Below are 21125 nucleotides of genomic sequence, written 5' to 3'. Positions count from 1 at the left end.
TGGTGTATGATTAGGGTGAATTTATTGAAGTTCGGCACTGAAACGATCCGAAGTAATGGTTTCGACTTGTCGAAGAAAGAATAAATCAACACCATAGACCACAAACATCATCAGCAACAACACTTGCAGATGGAGATTGACAACAGTCCAACCTCATTGTTTACGGTTGTCGTACGAAATTCGTTTCATCTGAAGTTACAATCAGTTGCAGAAACCCTAAGTTACTTCTTACTCTAAGTGAACTACGGATATCCAGACAGCGACCCTTGTTGCTAGGTGCCGCGAACGACAGAAGTATGGTGTATGCATATGCACGAACACTTTTCCGAAGTTTAGTCTCCATGATGTTCTGAGTACAACATTAAAACATGATCTTGGTCAGTGGCCGCGAGTCACCGGCATGAAATTTAATAATTCAACAGAATGTGTGTTCATTCACTACTCTTGACCCAATGCACTGTTCATGTGTTTCGAGGCTAAATGAGCAGAATGTCTCAGTTTGAACCCGTAAAGGAAAATCACTTACGATTTGTGTGTTCTCCATTACCACTTTCACAATCCCTGTTCAACAACAAAATGCCTCTTGCCCGTTTGGACACCTTAGGCTGTTTTACAAATGTACGTAGTTAGTAATACCATACCCCGTGACATCGGGAATTCTGTACCAGTTCACTGGTACCCCTCCTATTGTTTGCTTCGGAACATTATTAGTAACCTAACTCCAGGCCTCAAGTCTGCTGCGGGACTACGCCTTTCCTTTCTCCTGGCTTACCCTGATTCGGAGCTCTAACTGGGAATCCTAACCTCAGCCGCTTAGCCTGCTTCGGGCCTCTGTTGGCCACTTAACCAACCCACTGCTTGCATCGGAGCTTTGGGCCCCTAACTCCATTCTGCTTAGCCTGTTTCGGGGCTTTGCAGATATTCTGTCTGCGACCTTACGGTTAAAGACTACCTATAACTTAGCTTGTAAATTTGAAGAGATTATTTGTATAGTATTTTGTAAGAAATACTTTTTTATAATGGAAATTTTTAAAAAAAAACCGGTAGTGGGAGTCGATTCCGGACACATTTTTTAATTAACGCTCTACCTATAACCTATATGGGATAGTTTTACAATATATTTTCGAACTTTTCTTAGTATGATTCTTCTTTTATATTTTTTTTAGATACTCACTACGAAACATTTTCGGAAGCAAAGATGATGTTACATCTGGTGGAAACTCAATATTTCATAAAGTAAGTAATTTTATACTTACCACAAAGTATTGAGCAAATTGTTTTGCTTTGTTTCATTTTTTTAAAATTTATGATCAATATTGTGGCCGGTATCTTATTAGAATTATTATACACCTGTCCGGTGTATAACTTGAAAGCAGATGAATATATTAATTAACATTATTTGAGATATATTAAATAAGTGACTAAATTTTTTTAATTGCGTTTAAATCTACAAGTCGGAATTTATTTTGACACCATTACTTCTATGCAGTTTGGTAATATTTGAAGCACCGTTGTTACTTTTGATAACCACCCACCTCAATCTCTAACTAGGGGATTAGCATAGGGGCAACAACATATCCCTAGTACGAAATAGTTTTCTTTTTCTATTGCCCCCTACAATTATAGATAATTGTAAGCTTGATATTACCTATATATATTAAAAAATCACCGAAGAAACCCCTAACAAAATTGTTGCTGAAATTTCATAGAAAATAAAACCTACACGTTTTCCATTTCCCCCTGTATACCAAAAGCTAAGGCTATGTAAAAGCAACATCCAGATTTTCCAAGTTGTTAATTTATTTAATAAAACAAGAATTTTATGAATGATCCAAAAAATGGATCAAAAGATTGCGATATTGCCCAATAATTAGATGTTGGGTCAGGGACCATAAAATTTTTGAATGGACACTAAATCAAGTTTTCGTATCTTTTACGGAATAAGCACATCATACTGAGTTAAGTGGTAGTTTTTGTTTGACTGCACTATATGTAGTTCTCCAGATATAAGACGTACGAGAAAAGTTTGGTTGAATGAAATATATTAGACTTTTAGGATCAGGGACAACAAAAATTTTGAATGGCCCCTAAATTGAGATTTCTTATTTTTTACGGAATAAGGACATCATGGAGAGTTAAGTGGTAGTTTTGGGTTCACTACACTATATGTAGTTCTCCAGATATAAGGCCTACAAGTAAATATTTAATTGAAAGAAATATATTGGATTTTTTGGATCAGGGGCCACAAAAACTTTGAATGGATCCTAAATCGAGTTTTCGTATTATTATTATTATTATTATTATTATTATTATTTTTTATTTATTTTTTTTTACGGAATAAGCACATCATACTGAGTTAAGTGGTAGTTTTGATTCCACTACACTATATGTAGTTCTCCAGATATAAGGCCTACAAGAAATTTTTTGCCTGAAATATATTGGATCTTTTGATCCAATAACCTTATTCTTAAAAATGAAGATATAATATTAATAGTTTCACTGAACGATTTCTTCTTCAATTCTATTTCAAGAATTTGTGAACAATGATTTATATAATACAGTATTCATGAGTTAAATTTAATTTAAGTATTATTAATAATTGGATCCAGTTGGCTAAAAATGGAACTCAGTGGAGAGCTTTCGTGAGCGCGGTATAGAATCTTTGTGTTCCATAGGCCATAGAAGTTTCAAAAGTTTCCATGAACATTCGCATTGTTTATTATTTACTTGACCTATTAGTTTTCATGATAATCAACGGATCGTCGTAGCCTTGTTCCATATAGCGCTAACGGTAAAAATTCGCTCACTGAGAATGCTAGTGATGCTTAACCGTATTTCGAGAGAGACGTTAATTAGAGAAAAAAATATATATATTCACCAAATTCAGGTCTTAATTCCGAGTAAGGGCGTGAGTACACGGTACATGGATTGGGAAATATCCAGGGCCAACAAGCTAAAGAGGCCAATCTTTGACTGGACACGATTTTGTTTTGAGAAACTGTTTATAACAATAAAGAGATAAAATACATCGTATTCATTTTTATAATTATTGCATTAATGTGTCGCATGGATCCCATTGTTCCATTTACCAAAGATTGCTACGTGTATAAGGTGATATTATTTTTTTCGGCGAATTATGCCAAAAAACACTCTAGTTAGGAGTCTGCATATGTAATGCTTATGTCCTCCTAACATGGATCATAGTATGCACCGTAGCCGATCAAAAACTATTGTTCAAAGTATTCAGAATTTATTTGGTCAAAAAAGTACAATGCGCGTAGTGAATTAATAATATTTCCCCGACTAACTCATCACTGGAGTGAAAAAATCTGATCCATTGGTTCAAGTTTCGAATCACTACTTAATATATGTTTGACATTTAATGCGTATAGTTTAAGTGTTTCCCACCGATCTTAGGTTTAATATAGTTTTAAGGTTTCCTGGGGCAGAAGCCTTCTAAAAAATAGGATCGGATGGATGGATAGTTTTTGGAATACTGCAGAAGGTCTTATTCTTGCAAATGAGAATTACAGATGTACGGAATATCTTTACTATTTCCCCCACTAACTCATCACTAGAATAAAAAATTTGTAGCATTGGTTCAAATTTCGAATGACTGTTTAAAATATGATTTACATTTAATGCGTATAGTTTAAGTGTTTCCTACCGATCTTAGGTTTAATATAGCTTTAAGGTTTCCAGGGGACGGAAATCTTCTCAAAAATAGGATCGGATAGATGCATAGTTTTAATGTAAAGACTGCAGGTATGATTTTAGTAGAGAACTGACATTTGGAATACTGCAGAAGGTCTTATTGTTACAAATCAGTATTACAGATACAGGGAATATATTTAATATTTCCCCAATTAACTCATCACTAGAGTAAAAAATTTGTGGCATTGGTTCAAATTTCGAATGACTGTTTAAAATATGATTTACATTTAATGCGTATAGTTTAAGTGTTTTCTACCGATCTTAGGTTTAATATAGCTTTAAGGTTTCCAGGGGCGGAAGTCTTCTCAAAAATAGGATCGGATAGATGCAAAGTTTTAATGTAAAGACTGCAGGTATAATTTTAGTAGAGAACTGACATTTGGAATACTGCAGAAGGTCTTATTGTTACAAATCATTATTACAGATACTGGGAATATATTTAATATTTCCCCAATTAACTCATCACTAGAGTAAAAAATTTGTGGCATTGGTTCAAATTTCGAATGACTGTTTAAAATATGATTTACATTTAATGCGTATAGTTTAAGTGTTTCCTACCGATCTTAGGTTTAATATAGCTTTAAGGTTTCCAGGGGACGGAAATCTTCTCAAAAATAGGATCGGATAGATGCATAGTTTTAATGTAAAGACTGCAGGTATGATTTTAGTAGAGAACTGACATTTGGAATACTGCAGAAGGTCTTATTGTTACAAATCAGTATTACAGATACAGGGAATATATTTAATATTTCCCCAATTAACTCATCACTAGAGTAAAAAATTTGTGGCATTGGTTCAAATTTCGAATGACTGTTTAAAATATGATTTACATTTAATGCGTATAGTTTAAGTGTTTCCTACCGATCTTAGGTTTAATATAGCTTTAAGGTTTCCAGGGGACGGAAATCTTCTCAAAAATAGGATCGGATAGATGCATAGTTTTAATGTAAAGACTGCAGGTATGATTTTAGTAGAGAACTGACATTTGGAATACTGCAGAAGGTCTTATTGTTACAAATCAGTATTACAGATACAGGGAATATATTTAATATTTCCCCAATTAACTCATCACTAGAGTAAAAAATTTGTGGCATTGGTTCAAATTTCGAATGACTGTTTAAAATATGATTTACATTTAATGCGTATAGTTTAAGTGTTTCCTACCGATCTTAGGTTTAATATAGCTTTAAGGTTTCCAGGGCCGGAAGTCTTCTCAAAAATAGGATCGGATAGATGCATAGTTTTAATGTAAAGACTGCAGGTATAATTTTAGTAGAGAACTGACATTTGGAATACTGCAGAAGGTCTTATTGTTACAAATCATTATTACAGATACAGGGAATATATTTAATATTTCCCCAATTAACTCATCACTAGAGTAAAAAATTTGTGGCATTGGTTCAAATTTCGAATGACTGTTTAAAATATGATTTACATTTAATGCGTATAGTTTAAGTGTTTCCTACCGATCTTAGGTTTAATATAGCTTTAAGGTTTCCAGGGGACGGAAATCTTCTCAAAAATAGGATCGGATAGATGCATAGTTTTAATGTAAAGACTGCAGGTATGATTTTAGTAGAGAACTGACATTTGGAATACTGCAGAAGGTCTTATTGTTACAAATCAGTATTACAGATACAGGGAATATATTTAATATTTCCCCAATTAACTCATCACTAGAGTAAAAAATTTGTGGCATTGGTTCAAATTTCGAATGACTGTTTAAAATATGATTTACATTTAATGCGTATAGTTTAAGTGTTTCCTACCGATCTTAGGTTTAATGTAGCTTTAAGGTTTCCAGGGCCGGAAGTCTTCTCAAAAATAGGATCGGATAGATGCATAGTTTTAATGTAAAGACTGCAGGTATAATTTTAGTAGAGAACTGACATTTGGAATACTGCAGAAGGTCTTATTGTTACAAATCAGTATTACAGATACTGGGAATATATTTAATATTTCCCCAATTAACTCATCACTAGAGTAAAAAATTTGTGGCATTGGTTCAAATTTCGAATGACTGTTTAAAATATGATTTACATTTAATGCGTATAGTTTAAGTGTTTCCTACCGATCTTAGGTTTAATATAGCTTTAAGGTTTCCAGGGCCGGAAGTCTTCTCAAAAATAGGATCGGATAGATGCATAGTTTTAATGTAAAGACTGCAGGTATAATTTTAGTAGAGAACTGACATTTGGAATACTGCAGAAGGTCTTATTGTTACAAATCAGTATTACAGATACAGGGAATATATTTAATATTTCCCCAATTAACTCATCACTAGAGTAAAAAATTTGTGGCATTGGTTCAAATTTCGAATGACTGTTTAAAATATGATTTACATTTAATGCGTATAGTTTAAGTGTTTCCTACCGATCTTAGGTTTAATATAGCTTTAAGGTTTCCAGGGCCGGAAGTCTTCTCAAAAATAGGATCGGATAGATGCATAGTTTTAATGTAAAGACTGCAGGTATAATTTTAGTAGAGAACTGACATTTGGAATACTGCAGAGGGTCTTATTGTTACAAATCAGTATTACAGATACAGGGAATATATTTAATATTTCCCCAATTAACTCATCACTAGAGTAAAAAATTTGTGGCATTGGTTCAAATTTCGAATGACTGTTTAAAATATGATTTACATTTAATGCGTATAGTTTAAGTGTTTCCTACCGATCTTAGGTTTAATATAGCTTTAAGGTTTCCAGGGCCGGAAGTTTTCTCAAAAATAGGATCTGATAGATGCATAGTTTTAATGTAAAGACTGCAGGTATAATTTTAGTAGAGAACTGACATTTGGAATACTGCAGAAGGTCTTATTGTTACAAATCAGTATTACAGATACAGGGAATATATTTAATATTTCCCCAATTAACTCATCACTAGAGTAAAAAATTTGTGGCATTGGTTCAAATTTCGAATGACTGTTTAAAATATGATTTATATTTAATGCGTATAGTTTAAGTGTTTCCTACCGATCTTAGGTTTAATATAGCTTTAAGGTTTCCAGGGGACGGAAATCTCAAAAATAGGATCGGATAGATGCATAGTTTTAATGTAAAGACTGCAGGTATGATTTTAGTAGAGAACTGACATTTGGAATACTGCAGAAGGTCTTATTGTTACAAATCAGTATTACAGATACAGGGAATATATTTAATATTTCCCCAATTAACTCATCACTAGAGTAAAAAATTTGTGGCATTGGTTCAAATTTCGAATGACTGTTTAAAATATGATTTATATTTAATGCGTATAGTTTAAGTGTTTCCTACCGATCTTAGGTTTAATATAGCTTTAAGGTTTCCAGGGGACGGAAATATTCTAAAAAATAGGATCGGATAGATGCATAGTTTTAATGTAAAGACTGCAGGTATGATTTTAGTAGAGAACTGACATTTGGAATACTGCAGAAGGTCTTATTGTTACAAATCAGTATTACAGATACAGGGAATATATTTAATATTTCCCCAATTAACTCATCACTAGAGTAAAAAATTTGTGGCATTGGTTCAAATTTCGAATGACTGTTTAAAATATGATTTACATTTAATGTGTATAGTTTAAGTGTTTCCTACCGATCTTAGGTTTAATATAGCTTTAAGGTTTCCAGGGCCGGAAGTCTTCTCAAAAATAGGATCGGATAGATGCATAGTTTTAATGTAAAGACTGCAGGTATAATTTTAGTAGAGAACTGACATTTGGAATACTGCAGAAGGTCTTATTGTTACAAATCAGTATTACAGATACAGGGAATATATTTAATATTTCCCCAATTAACTCATCACTAGAGTAAAAAATTTGTGGCATTGGTTCAAATTTCGAATGACTGTTTAAAATATGATTTACATTTAATGCGTATAGTTTAAGTGTTTCCTACCGATCTTAGGTTTAATATAGCTTTAAGGTTTCCAGGGGACGGAAATCTTCTCAAAAATAGGATCGGATAGATGCATAGTTTTAATGTAAAGACTGCAGGTATGATTTTAGTAGAGAACTGACATTTGGAATACTGCAGAAGGTCTTATTGTTACAAATCAGTATTACAGATACAGGGAATATATTTAATATTTCCCCAATTAACTCATCACTAGAGTAAAAAATTTGTGGCATTGGTTCAAATTTCGAATGACTGTTTAAAATATGATTTACATTTAATGCGTATAGTTTAAGTGTTTCCTACCGATCTTAGGTTTAATATAGCTTTAAGGTTTCCAGGGGACGGAAATCTTCTCAAAAATAGGATCGGATAGATGCATAGTTTTAATGTAAAGACTGCAGGTATGATTTTAGTAGAGAACTGACATTTGGAATACTGCAGAAGGTCTTATTGTTACAAATCAGTATTACAGATAAAGGGAATATATTTAATATTTACCCAATTAACTCATCACTAGAGTAAAAAATTTGTGGCATTGGTTCAAATTTCGAATGACTGTTTAAAATATGATTTACATTTAATGCGTATAGTTTAAGTGTTTCCTACCGATCTTAGGTTTAATATAGCTTTAAGGTTTCCAGGGCCGGAAGTCTTCTCAAAAATAGGATCGGATAGATGCATAGTTTTAATGTAAAGACTGCAGGTATAATTTTAGTAGAGAACTGACATTTGGAATACTGCAGAAGGTCTTATTGTTACAAATCATTATTACAGATACAGGGAATATATTTAATATTTCCCCAATTAACTCATCACTAGAGTAAAAAATTTGTGGCATTGGTTCAAATTTCGAATGACTGTTTAAAATATGATTTACATTTAATGCGTATAGTTTAAGTGTTTCCTACCGATCTTAGGTTTAATATAGCTTTAAGGTTTCCAGGGGACGGAAATCTTCTCAAAAATAGGATCGGATAGATGCATAGTTTTAATGTAAAGACTGCAGGTATGATTTTAGTAGAGAACTGACATTTGGAATACTGCAGAAGGTCTTATTGTTACAAATCAGTATTACAGATACAGGGAATATATTTAATATTTCCCCAATTAACTCATCACTAGAGTAAAAAATTTGTGGCATTGGTTCAAATTTCGAATGACTGTTTAAAATATGATTTACATTTAATGCGTATAGTTTAAGTGTTTCCTAGCGATCTTAGGTTTAATGTAGCTTTAAGGTTTCCAGGGCCGGAAGTCTTCTCAAAAATAGGATCGGATAGATGCATAGTTTTAATGTAAAGACTGCAGGTATAATTTTAGTAGAGAACTGACATTTGGAATACTGCAGAAGGTCTTATTGTTACAAATCAGTATTACAGATACAGAGAATATATTTAATATTTCCCCAATTAACTCATCACTAGAGTAAAAAATTTGTGGCATTGGTTCAAATTTCGAATGACTGTTTAAAATATGATTTACATTTAATGCGTATAGTTTAAGTGTTTCCTACCGATCTTAGGTTTAATATAGCTTTAAGGTTTCCAGGGCCGGAAGTCTTCTCAAAAATAGGATCGGATAGATGCATAGTTTTAATGTAAAGACTGCAGGTATAATTTTAGTAGAGAACTGACATTTGGAATACTGCAGAAGGTCTTATTGTTACAAATCAGTATTACAGATACAGGGAATATATTTAATATTTCCCCAATTAACTCATCACTAGAGTAAAAAATTTGTGGCATTGGTTCAAATTTCGAATGACTGTTTAAAATATGATTTACATTTAATGCGTATAGTTTAAGTGTTTCCTACCGATCTTAGGTTTAATATAGCTTTAAGGTTTCCAGGGGACGGAAATCTTCTCAAAAATAGGATCGGATAGATGCATAGTTTTAATGTAAAGACTGCAGGTATGATTTTAGTAGAGAACTGACATTTGGAATACTGCAGAAGGTCTTATTGTTACAAATCAGTATTACAGATACAGGGAATATATTTAATATTTCCCCAATTAACTCATCACTAGAGTAAAAAATTTGTGGCATTGGTTCAAATTTCGAATGACTGTTTAAAATATGATTTACATTTAATGCGTATAGTTTAAGTGTTTCCTACCGATCTTAGGTTTAATATAGCTTTAAGGTTTCCAGGGCCGGAAGTCTTCTCAAAAATAGGATCGGATAGATGCATAGTTTTAATGTAAAGACTGCAGGTATAATTTTAGTAGTGAACTGACATTTGGAATACTGCAGAGGGTCTTATTGTTACAAATCAGTATTACAGATACAGGGAATATATTTAATATTTCCCCAATTAACTCATCACTAGAGTAAAAAATTTGTGGCATTGGTTCAAATTTCGAATGACTGTTTAAAATATGATTTACATTTAATGCGTATAGTTTAAGTGTTTCCTACCGATCTTAGGTTTAATATAGCTTTAAGGTTTCCAGGGCCGGAAGTCTTCTCAAAAATAGGATCTGATAGATGCATAGTTTTAATGTAAAGACTGCAGGTATAATTTTAGTAGAGAACTGACATTTGGAATACTGCAGAAGGTCTTATTGTTACAAATCAGTACTACAGATACAGGGAATATATTTAATATTTCCCCAATTAACTCATCACTAGAGTAAAAAATTTGTGGCATTGGTTCAAATTTCGAATGACTGTTTAAAATATGATTTATATTTAATGCGTATAGTTTAAGTGTTTCCTACCGATCTTAGGTTTAATATAGCTTTAAGGTTTCCAGGGGACGGAAATCTCAAAAATAGGATCGGATAGATGCATAGTTTTAATGTAAAGACTGCAGGTATGATTTTAGTAGAGAACTGACATTTGGAATACTGCAGAAGGTCTTATTGTTACAAATCAGTATTACAGATACAGGGAATATATTTAATATTTCCCCAATTAACTCATCACTAGAGTAAAAAATTTGTGGCATTGGTTCAAATTTCGAATGACTGTTTAAAATATGATTTACATTTAATGCGTATAGTTTAAGTGTTTCCTACCGATCTTAGGTTTAATATAGCTTTAAGGTTTCCAGGGGACGGAAATATTCTAAAAAATAGGATCGGATAGATGCATAGTTTTAATGTAAAGACTGCAGGTATGATTTTAGTAGAGAACTGACATTTGGAATACTGCAGAAGGTCTTATTGTTACAAATCAGTATTACAGATACAGGGAATATATTTAATATTTCCCCAATTAACTCATCACTAGAGTAAAAAATTTGTGGCATTGGTTCAAATTTCGAATGACTGTTTAAAATATGATTTACATTTAATGTGTATAGTTTAAGTGTTTCCTACCGATCTTAGGTTTAATATAGCTTTAAGGTTTCCAGGGCCGGAAGTCTTCTCAAAAATAGGATCGGATAGATGCATAGTTTTAATGTAAAGACTGCAGGTATAATTTTAGTAGAGAACTGACATTTGGAATACTGCAGAAGGTCTTATTGTTACAAATCAGTATTACAGATACAGGGAATATATTTAATATTTCCCCAATTAACTCATCACTAGAGTAAAAAATTTGTGGCATTGGTTCAAATTTCGAATGACTGTTTAAAATATGATTTACATTTAATGCGTATAGTTTAAGTGTTTCCTACCGATCTTAGGTTTAATATAGCTTTAAGGTTTCCAGGGGACGGAAATCTTCTCAAAAATAGGATCGGATAGATGCATAGTTTTAATGTAAAGACTGCAGGTATGATTTTAGTAGAGAACTGACATTTGGAATACTGCAGAAGGTCTTATTGTTACAAATCAGTATTACAGATACAGGGAATATATTTAATATTTCCCCAATTAACTCATCACTAGAGTAAAAAATTTGTGGCATTGGTTCAAATTTCGAATGACTGTTTAAAATATGATTTACATTTAATGCGTATAGTTTAAGTGTTTCCTACCGATCTTAGGTTTAATATAGCTTTAAGGTTTCCAGGGCCGGAAGTCTTCTCAAAAATAGGATCGGATAGATGCATAGTTTTAATGTAAAGACTGCAGGTATAATTTTAGTAGAGAACTGACATTTGGAATACTGCAGAAGGTCTTATTGTTACAAATCAGTATTACAGATACAGGGAATATATTTAATATTTCCCCAATTAACTCATCACTAGAGTAAAAAATTTGTGGCATTGGTTCAAATTTCGAATGACTGTTTAAAATATGATTTACATTTAATGCGTATAGTTTAAGTGTTTCCTACCGATCTTAGGTTTAATATAGCTTTAAGGTTTCCAGGGCCGGAAGTCTTCTCAAAAATAGGATCGGATAGATGCATAGTTTTAATGTAAAGACTGCAGGTATAATTTTAGTAGAGAACTGACATTTGGAATACTGCAGAAGGTCTTATTGTTACAAATCAGTATTACAGATACAGGGAATATATTTAATATTTCCCCAATTAACTCATCACTAGAGTAAAAAATTTGTGGCATTGGTTCAAATTTCGAATGACTGTTTAAAATATGATTTATATTTAATGCGTATAGTTTAAGTGTTTCCTACCGATCTTAGGTTTAATATAGCTTTAAGGTTTCCAGGGGACGGAAATCTTCTCAAAAATAGGATTGGATAGATGCATAGTTTTAATGTAAAGACTGCAGGTATGATTTTAGTAGAGAACTGACATTTGGAATACTGCAGAAGGTCTTATTGTTACAAATCAGTATTACAGATACAGGGAATATATTTAATATTTCCCCAATTAACTCATCACTAGAGTAAAAAATTTGTGGCATTGGTTCAAATTTCGAATGACTGTTTAAAATATGATTTACATTTAATGCGTATAGTTTAAGTGTTTCCTACCGATCTTAGGTTTAATATAGCTTTAAGGTTTCCAGGGCCGGAAGTCTTCTCAAAAATAGGATCGGATAGATGCATAGTTTTAATGTAAAGACTGCAGGTATAATTTTAGTAGAGAACTGACATTTGGAATACTGCAGAGGGTCTTATTGTTACAAATCAGTATTACAGATACAGGGAATATATTTAATATTTCCCCAATTAACTCATCACTAGAGTAAAAAATTTGTGGCATTGGTTCAAATTTCGAATGACTGTTTAAAATATGATTTACATTTAATGCGTATAGTTTAAGTGTTTCCTACCGATCTTAGGTTTAATATAGCTTTAAGGTTTCCAGGGCCGGAAGTCTTCTCAAAAATAGGATCTGATAGATGCATAGTTTTAATGTAAAGACTGCAGGTATAATTTTAGTAGAGAACTGACATTTGGAATACTGCAGAAGGTCTTATTGTTACAAATCAGTATTACAGATACAGGGAATATATTTAATATTTCCCCAATTAACTCATCACTAGAGTAAAAAATTTGTGGCATTGGTTCAAATTTCGAATGACTGTTTAAAATATGATTTATATTTAATGCGTATAGTTTAAGTGTTTCCTACCGATCTTAGGTTTAATATAGCTTTAAGGTTTCCAGGGGACGGAAATCTTCTCAAAAATAGGATCGGATAGATGCATAGTTTTAATGTAAAGACTGCAGGTATGATTTTAGTAGAGAACTGACATTTGGAATACTGCAGAAGGTCTTATTGTTACAAATCAGTATTACAGATACAGGGAATATATTTAATATTTCCCCAATTAACTCATCACTAGAGTAAAAAATTTGTGGCATTGGTTCAAATTTCGAATGACTGTTTAAAATATGATTTACATTTAATGCGTATAGTTTAAGTGTTTCCTACCGATCTTAGGTTTAATATAGCTTTAAGGTTTCCAGGGCCGGAAGTCTTCTCAAAAATAGGATCGGATAGATGCATAGTTTTAATGTAAAGACTGCAGGTATAATTTTAGTAGAGAACTGACATTTGGAATACTGCAGAAGGTCTTATTGTTACAAATCAGTATTACAGATACAGGGAATATATTTAATATTTCCCCAATTAACTCATCACTAGAGTAAAAAATTTGTGGCATTGGTTCAAATTTCGAATGACTGTTTAAAATATGATTTACATTTAATGCGTATAGTTTGTTTCCTACCGATATTAGGTTTTAATATAGTTTTAAGGTTTCCAGGGACGGAAGTCTTCTCGAAAATAGGGTCGGATGGATGCATAGTTTTAATGTAAAGACTGCAGGGATAATTTTAGTAGAGATCTGACTTTTGGAATACTGCAGAAGGTCTTATTCTTGCAGATGAGAATTGAAGTTTAGACCTCTGTTTACCTCTAAGAAAGACAATTTTATGGAAGTTATTTCATTGCTTCTTTTTAGCTGTAGTACACTAAGAAAAAATGTATGTGGCATACGTAAAATCGTATTTTGAATTTGTAAATCCTATAGTTTTTTTTTGGGGGGGGGGTTAACGTACAGCAAACATACATAACTGGAAACAAACGTTTTATAATACTTTCTGTATAAGTGTTCCATGTGTACGTACTTTCCGTATGAAACGATATAGGCGGTCAGGATCTCACATACAAATGGACATATATAACATATAGCTGAGGAATGTAACATAAGTATATCCATGTTATATACGGAAAACTGTTAGATGTCAGACATCCTGCAACGGAATGATATAACATCTAAATGCAGTGCCTATGTAGCATAGGATAACATATGCTCCGTAGTGATTTCTGTTGTAAAGATAAGGATTGCGTATATTTGTACGATATACCGCTGTGCGGATAGCGAATTTTTCTCAGTGTAGTAAAAAATTTCCACTCCATATATCAAATTGAATGGTAAAGAGCACAAACATAAGAGATACATTTAATAGGAAGTTCTCTATTTAAAATTTCAGTGCCTTCTTTGTATTCGAGGTGGTTTTCTCGAAGGTAATTAAATAGAGGTATTTTAAATAATAATCATATTTAAATGTATTATCGTCTGTATGTGTCTCCTCTTTACCATATTTACAGTACATAATAATAAATGCCTTTCTTTTACTTATTTGTTTAATAGTGAAAATGGCAAAACAAATGCATCTTTAACTGTGTACACAGACCTTTGTAAACACTCAGGCTGAGGTGTGGACCGAAGTTCCTCGTACAACATTCAGTGACGATGCCACCTTAAATTATAGGAGATGGGGCAGGGACCTTTCTGAAAGGGAGCTATTTTTATGTCTATCGAAAAGGACAGTTCTTTATTAATGTACCTACAATAAGTGTTCGGGGTACAGTCGGTGCGATTGGGTAAGCTTTTGGACGGTATTTGCCCCTCCTTCTAGCGTCGTCATTGACAACATCTACTCCATGCATCAGAATAAAAACGAATTGAGGAAAACTCTCTGAAGAGCACATTTCGGATGCAAATAGCAGACATTACTCACAGTGGATGAAACATACATCCATCTCATTGCTGGTTGTCCCATTCAGGTTCAAATATACCGTAGCAGCAATAGCAAAGGCCGATACAATTATGCTCTTCCAAGTTAGGAAATATTTCCGCATAAGTGATTGTTGTTAATACGTAAGATTGAAAAACGTAAAAGTGAATGGAACATACTTCGAGGACTCCAGATTGTACTCTATCAAAGAACATCTGCATTTTATGAGGAAATGGAACGGAAATTAGGAATTCATGATATTCTGCAACATAAATCGTGTGCAACAGATTTCTGTGGCTTTAGGGTGCTGAAAATTTGTCTTCACCATCGGCGTCCGCCCATTGTTGCTTCTGTCTGAACAGTTTGCAGAGAGAAATAGGAATTAAATACACTTACCCGTGCATCATTGGAGTTTTCTCCAACTTAAACATCGATGTTGGGCGATAGTCGATAGTATTGTGAGTTGAAGAGAATATTTTCGGTGGTCACAAGTTGCAACGAGGTTTCATGTAAGGTGAATACCTTCAAAATTCTGAACGATATAAACTGGTCAATCTCCTACAGAACAGCACATTCCGCTTCTCCATTGTAATAAAACAAAACTTTTAAAAACAGATAAAACTGAGTACTGTCCTCCAGCAATGCCACAAGAGCACAGTTTTGCTAAAACTCTTCACCGCATTTCAGTTCTGAATTATAATTACTAGTGTATAATAATATTAAGGAAAGCATTTTTCAAAATACAGTAGAAACTCGATTAACCGTCACCCCCGGGACCGGGACTATGACGGTTAAGCGAATAGACGGATAACAGAAATATCGTTATAAACTTCTACAGTAAGTAGATTTAAAATGTTCTGGAAGAAATAAATAACCTTATACAAGTGAATAATACATGTTTATACTGCATTTAAATTACTGTACTGTACTTACATACAAGAATAACACTGAACTGGTAGTGAACTGCTTCTGCTTCTTTTGTGTGGAAACTAGCATGACCGGAAGTGTCGCATGACTATTTCAGTCCATTTCGCTTACACTTTATTCCGTGCTCTGCACGGCGCACGGCGTCAATTACGGCACATTTAAAGTACAGTACTGTCCGGAGCAGTGACGGATAACAGAAAGTGACGGTTAATCGAGTTTCTACTGTATGTAGTTTTTCAATCATAAACAATGCTTGTACATTAAACAACTTACACTTAGTACTATTTTAAATTGTGAATAATTACTACAATGTTTTTATTATTAAGTAATATTAATTAACAATTATATCATAGTTTAAACAACTTTAGTAATGTTAAGTACAAAGTAAAATAATTTGTTCATATGCTGTGAGTTTTTTTTTTTTTTTTAAGATTCCCGGGCAATCGAAGACAACGTTTCCACACTGAATCCTCTAGATCACTCTGGTATCGCCTTTATGTCAGTGCTTACTTATGAATGCTATCCAAGGACTGTCAATGGATGTTAAGGTAAAATAATTTTTTGCTTTTAAATACAAAAAAAAAAAAAAAAAAAATCAAAATGATATGAATATTTCAGTTTTTGTATAACGAAATTTTTCTTATTTTTATTCTTAACTGGCATTAATTTCACGCTTCACTTGGTTAAAGTAAGAAAGAAATAGTAATATATTCCGTTAATCAGTCTCTTTTTACTATTAGGCTACTAAAATGCTCTCTGATATCGGACATTTTCGATTATTATTTTTATATGTTTCTCTCCCCTCCTCCATCCACGTTGCGTGGCTGAATTTAGATTTAAAGGGCGTCGGAAGTGTTACTGTTTATCATAGCGACCCCGGAAATTATGGATTCGGCACTAATGTCGTTCATTTTCGATTACTTTCATGTATCTTCTCCTCTACCAACATGTGCTGGGCACGGCATCGGAAGGGTCATTGTTCATCTCAGCGACCCCAAAAACTATGAATTAGACACTGATAATGATCATTTTCGATCATTTTTATATATCTTCTTCCTTCCGCTCCCTCAAGTTGCGGTGCTGAATTCGGATTTAAAAGGGATCGGAAGTGTCACTGTTCATTTAGCGACCCCGAAAATTTTGGATTTGACATTAACATTGATCACTTTTGATCATTTTTATGCATCTCCCTCTCCGCCAAGTTACGGGGCTAAATTTGGACGTAAACGCGATCAAAAGTGTCAGTGTTCAACTCAGCGACCCCGAAAACTATCGATTCGAAACTAACATTCGTCATATTCGATCATTATATATATATATATATATATATATATATATATATCCCCCCTCCTCCAACTTGCGGAATTTCGATTTGAACAGCATCGGAAGTGTTACTGTTCATTTCACTGACCCCGAAAACTATAGATTCCACACTAATATCGGTCATTATCTATCACTTTTAAATGTCTCTCCCCCTCCCTAAGTTACACCATCAAAGTGATATGACAAAAACCATCCCACGTCCAAACCTCATCGATGTTGAAAATTTGATCGATATTCATCTGGTTGTTCAAGAGTGACGAGGTCACAAATACAGTCACTTTCAATTATATATATATATATATATATATATATATATATATATATATATATATATATATATATATATATATTTATCCCTCTCTCCCCCCCAATAGGTTCTACCATCAAAGTAAAACTATAAGAATCTTTCCAGTCCTGAACCTATCTATTTTGAAAATTTGATTGAGATCGGTTGGGTGGTTTAAGAGTTAATAAGTCACAAACATAGTCACTTTTATTTTTATTTATATTAATTTTTGTATATCTCCCCTTCCTCCTCTAACCCTACGTCGCTCCGTCAGAGGGAAATGATAGAAAATGTCCTAGGCTTGAACCTCGTTTATAATAAAAATTTGATCGAAATTGGTTGTTTGGTTCAAGAATTATAAGTTTTATCTATTTTGTTATAACTCACCCTTCTCCCCCTGCCTTTAGTTTTACTGTCAAAGTGAAATGATAAAAACAATCCCAGGCCCGACCCTCATCTATATTGAAAATTTGAACGAGATCGGTCGAGTGGTTCAAGCAGAGCCGTAGCTAGAGATTTCGGCGCCTGGGTCGACGTAGAATTCGGCGCCCCCCTACACTCACCACATAAAGCTTTTCCTTCCTTTTTTCTTTTTGCATATAACAGAAGCAGTTTTTGTTGTTACACTATGTTGATTTTTTGAGATCAAGCTGCTTCGACAGACCATTGCAACAGCCAGAAGTGATCATTATGTATTCTTTTATAAATAAGAGCTGTTTTCAAGAGGCCTATTTTGGACTTTCGGTTTAACTTGACAAAACTACTTTTGGTTGTTATACAGATCCACTTGGAGATCAGTTATGGAAATTTACAGTACAACTGTTGGTAACATTCCATACTATCAATAAGAAATGAAATGTCAATATATTAGAAACTATGTGCTTTTAAAACGTTCGAAATGGGTGAGAGCATTAATTTCCAGTAATAATTGTAAACTTCTGTAATTTTATTCTTATGTGACCACACAAATAGCATTTTAATTTCGATTCTTTCAATATCAGCAATTAAACGGGTTGAATTTGTTAATGATACACATTTTTTTATTATTCTTAAGGGTCGGTGGTGTGATATTATTGTTTTAAATGTACATGCCCTATTAGAAGATAAGGGGACGATATAAATGACATTTTTTAAGGAGAAGCATTACAGGTATTCGACCAAGTACTGCGATATGATATGAAAATTCTATTAAAGAATTTCAATGTGAAGGTAGGGCGAGAGAATATTTTCAAACCGGTTATAGGGAAAGAAAGTCCGCAAAGGGAAAGTAATGACAACGGTGTTAGTTTCGTGAACTTTGGAACATTCAAAAACCTTATCGTGAAAAGTACAAAATTCCCACATCTCGACGTTCATAAATAGACATGGACCTCGCCAGATGGAACGATATACAATCAAATTGATCACGTTTTAGTACATAGAAGAAGACAGTCCAGCATTTGATGTTCGCTCGTTCAGAGGACATGACTGTAACACTGGTCACTCACTATCTGGTAGTAGAGGTAACAAGAGAGATTATCGTTGAATAAAGAGAGTATTCAACATCTAAAAACGGAGAGGTTAAGTTTAAAGAAATTAGAGGGGAACCAGGCGAGAGGGGAATACCAGATTTAAATGTAATAGATTCAAGTTTTTAGAAGGTTTTGAGAACACTAATGTTGAGGATACTTGGGTTCAAATTAGGAATAGCATTAAAATTTCAGCAAGAGAAAAATTGGGGCAAGCGGAAATACGTAGGAAAAAATCATGGTTCGACCAGGAATGCAGCAAACTAACGGAGAAGGGAAAATAGGCGAAACTGCGTTGGCTACAAAATCTGAACGATATAATTACACTAACTTTCGTTGACGGAAAACTTCCAAAATATTTAGAAGAGAGAAACGCGACTTTTTGAAAGCTTAAATTAATGAATTTGAAGATAATAGTAAAGGAATAAAAATCGAGACGCATCAACGAATTTAAAAAAAGGGTATCAACCTCGTATATACTAGAAATGATGGAACAATGGAAAAATGATGATACAGATAGCATCTTGAATAGATGGAAAGACATCTCGCAGCCAAAAACTAATGTTCATGGGGAAAGGGAAATGCACAGCAGAACCATATATTTCAAAGCCTAGTCGAACAGAAGTAGAAATTGTTATAAAGAAATTAAATAAACACAAATCCCCGGGTGTAGATGAAATTCCGGCTGAGTTAATTTTAGCTAGAGGGGAAAATTGTGGAACAAGATACACAAACTCATTCTCCTTACAAACTCTAGAACAAGGAGGAATTAGCACAAAAGTGGAAAGAATGAATCATTATTCCAATTCACAAGGCGACAAAGCGGATTGTAATACTTATCCAGGCATTTATCTTGTGTCAACATCCTATAAAATCCTCTCAAACATTTTATTAGTAAGATTGATCCCACACGCGGATGAAATTATTCGAGATTACCAGTGTGGATTTAGACGAAATCAATCAACTATGGACCAGACATTTACCATTCGACAAATACTCGAAAAGAAATAAGAATACAATTATTTATTGATTTTTGAAAGGCTTACGATTCTATTAGGAGATAAATATTATACAACATTCTTGCAGAATTTGGAATATCGAAAAACCTAATTAGATTAAGATATATTTAAATGAATCCCAAAGTAAAGTCCGGGTAGGAAAATTCTTGTCCACAAGCTTTCACGTCGAGAATAGCCTGAAACAAGAAGATGCGTTATCTCCATTATTATTAAACTTTGTCTTCGAGTACGCTATAAGAAAAATCAGAAGAAAAGCAACCAGGGCCTAGAGCTGAATGGTATTCACCAGGTTATGGCGTATGTTGATTATGTAAATCTGATAGGAGAAAAATAGAAAGAAATGCAAAGACATTATTAAATGTTTGCAGGTTTAGAGGTAAATGCAGAAAAAACTAAAGACATGGAAGTTCACTGGGATCGTAATACTGCAAATTTTGGATGCGTCAAAATATCAAATAATATTTTCGATAAAGTGGATACTTTCAAGTATTCAGGATCAATATTAACAGACCAAGAGCAGGGAATGGACATTTCTTTTTTGACCAAAGGTTGTAATTTAAAGACACCATCGTGTAGAACTAGTCTTCAATATACCACATACCAAAACTCTCAGAAAAATATTTTTTCGTTACGGAGATACAACGCTTCAAACAATGGACAAAAGAGCTGCTTACGTCACGGCAGCACAGACATGGGATTTGGGGTGACGTCACAAGTCCGTATTGCTCTGTGAGTCGCATTGGAAGCTTCAGTTAATCTTATCATATTACAGTTTCTTACTGCAAACTACAAATAAATTTAGTAGAGTAGTGAAAGGAAAAATGGTAAAATAAGTACTGCACTTACTGTATATAAACGTAACATGTTAATAAGACCTATTTTCCTAGTTTGAAATACATTAATGGTCATTTGTAATGTTCTATTATCACAAATATTAGAGTCTAAGCACTATATCAGTTCATGCACAGATTGAGAATATCTAGGCCATCATATTGTAGCTTTTCTTTATTTTGAAGATTTGTCATGAATCTCCATGCTATTGTACTATGGCTACAAATAAGCACTTTCTGCACCAAAAAGTTCGTAATCCCTTTAAAAATATTCATATCCTATTACATCCTTTCATTTTT

At 33.3% G+C, this 21125-nt stretch overlaps 1 long non-coding RNA gene across 1 annotated transcript in view; it reads left to right on the top strand.

Annotated features, from left to right (window-relative positions):
* Nucleotides 1-16404, top strand: part of LOC145665694 (uncharacterized) — a 38661-nt gene extending 22257 nt beyond the window's left edge. Inside the window, exons 2-3 of the long non-coding RNA XR_014127599.1 lie at nt 1167-1236; nt 16291-16404. This is a non-coding gene — a long non-coding RNA (uncharacterized LOC145665694). The remainder of the gene's footprint in view (nt 1-1166; nt 1237-16290) is intronic.
* Nucleotides 16405-21125: the final 4721 nt, after the last annotated feature.

This window comes from Thermobia domestica, chromosome 12 (assembly GCF_964235325.1).
Source record: "Thermobia domestica chromosome 12, izTheDome1.hap1.1, whole genome shotgun sequence".
In the NCBI taxonomy this organism is placed as follows: Eukaryota; Metazoa; Arthropoda; class Insecta; order Zygentoma; family Lepismatidae; genus Thermobia; species Thermobia domestica.
This window is presented reverse-complemented; position numbering and strand designations above follow the sequence as displayed.